Genomic DNA, 2,474 nt, shown 5'->3' on the forward strand with positions numbered 1-2,474 from the left:
AGCATCTTAATGAGCACCTGGCTTCATCAGAGGGCTGCTAACTGATACATGGGAAGCTGAGCTTGGCAGATTCCCAGTGTATCTAGGTACAATCCTTAAGTGAGAAGAGTGGCTGAATGTACAGGAGAAGTCTGTCTCCTTCATTCTCCTGAGACTTTGCTCTGGTTGCTTCACCCATGTCCCTGATCTTTGTAAAGAAATGGTGCTTCTCTCTCATTCCCTAAGATGCTGTTTAAATCTTTGTTTCTCAAGTTAGCTGTTTCTGTTCCTTCAGCTGTTTCATGATACATTTGCTCACTCATCAGATAGTGGTAGAGTCTGTCATGACCAGACACCACAGCGGCCTTTGAAGAGGAAGAAGAGGGGTAGACCTGGGTAAACTAAACATGACTGTGCACTTGGACAGAACTCTTTAGATTGGCTGGTGGAGCATTCTCCCAGTGTGATGGGCTGCCCAACCAAACAAAGGACAGAGAGCGTCCGGAGGGCACATGGCTGATGTTTCAATTAACAAGTGTGTATAGAAGTTCAGTCAGTACTGGGTGCCAGGCACTGTTTTGTTCTGTATATGCTGAGTCTACTGACTCTTCTAAGATTTATGACAATACTTTGAACACATACTTACTATCACCCTATGTCACAGAGGATGAAACTAGAGCAATCACTTGACCAAGGTCGCATAGCTAGTAAGTAGTAACAATAAAGTGGAATCCAGGAAGACTGGCTCTAACTATGCCGCTCTGTGTTCCCAGGATTCCTGGAATGTAGTTGGTATTCTACAGATGTTTGTTCAGAGGCAGTGAACTACAGGGTCAGTTGAGTTAGCTGTTATACAGGGTTGACTCTTTTCTCTAAGCGACACTCTACAATGACAGAAAGAGACTGTCATGACAGATTTCTAAAAGCCTTTAAAACTCTGAACTGTGGAATCTAAACTTTCCCTCTATTCACGTAGCAATCTTCTAGCTTGGATTTGGAGGAGATCTTGAGGGGTCATTTGGAAGATTTCAGAGAGACTATCTGCAGTAGATGAATGAGAAATGCTTTAGTTTATCACGTTCTTAGTGCCCTCTCACCTTTGTGAACCCTGGGAGTAAGTAGCCAGTTCAGAGACTAAGAACCATACGCCATAGCAAGAATGATAGGCTATCAGAAGGTGGAAAGGTAAAGGGCTTTCCTCTTGGATAGAAATGGTTTTGTAGCAGAGAATGTTTGAATCACTCTTCCTTTCATTTTAAGAGTACTCAGATCATATTCCTAACTATTCCTGCCCTTACAATAGAAAGACAGTATAATGTCTTCCAAACCTCCATTCTTTGTAAATTTGGCTGCAAACAATACATTACTCCTGATAGCTTGCTCTAAATTACTCTCTTCGACTATGCTATGATATGACACTGTTTCCCAAGGCCTGACGGTACAAAGCACCAGACCTTTGATCAAAGGCCAGCAGAGTCCCCATGATCTGACTGAATGCCAGTTCAGGTCATTATACTTTGGCTGGTCTTCTCTTCCCTACCGTGTCAGTTGGCTCTACTGGCGTCCTTCCCCAAACACATGCTGCCTGGTAATCTGTGAATTGGCAGGACTGATTTTTCTGGCAAGTGGTGGTCAGAAAAGGGCGTGCATTGAGTCTGGCCAGCACTCTCCACAGGGATGAAGAGCTTCCTAAACTGTAATCAGCAGACGGATTGTTTTCTGTTTTGCAGAGCTGAAGTCAGCAGGGAAAGGGTTATGTACCCCTGTATTTGAGGATTAGACGTGCTATGGAAAATTTTAACTATTCTCCTTTTAAAAAAGCTCTGAAAGCCCACGATGGAATGATTTTGATTTTTTTTTCCTTTCATTTTTGCTAGGACAGCAATTGAACACCAAGACTGTGAAAAAATGAACTTCGTGGGTGTCAAAGTGTGGTCACCATATCAGCTTCCAAGCCTTGTTAACCATCTGACATCTGAGTGTAGTCCAGTTGGATATGATCTATTATGATTCGAATGAAATGCCCCCCGGAGATGCAGGCATTTGAACACCCATCCCCAGCTGGTGGTACCATATGGGGAGGCTTCGGTTATGCAGCCTTGCTGGAAGAAGTACATCAATGGCGACAGTATTTGAGAGCTTGAAGTCTCCCTTTCTTCCCATTCCGGTTCTCTGCTTCATGTTTATGATACAGGATGTGAGCTCTCAGCATCCTGCTCCAGCCGCCATGCCTGCTCCTTGCTGCCATGCCTCCACCAATATGGCCTCTTCATCCCTTATACCATAAGCCAAGATACATTCTTCTCCACAGCATTTTGTCACTGCAACTGAGGAACACTCCAAATCTGGTTTAACTGTCTTGAAATATGTTTTCATGCTGGTCATACTTACAGATATGAGAACTAAGGATGCATCTTTTCCTAGTGACTCTTTTTTTGGCAGTGAGGCGGTGGATTAAGGTTAAAGGCAATCTAGGAACAAAGAATGAATTCTCA

The sequence above is a fragment of the Meriones unguiculatus genome, chromosome 1, assembly GCF_030254825.1.
Source record: "Meriones unguiculatus strain TT.TT164.6M chromosome 1, Bangor_MerUng_6.1, whole genome shotgun sequence".
Lineage (NCBI taxonomy): Eukaryota > Metazoa > Chordata > Mammalia > Rodentia > Muridae > Meriones > Meriones unguiculatus.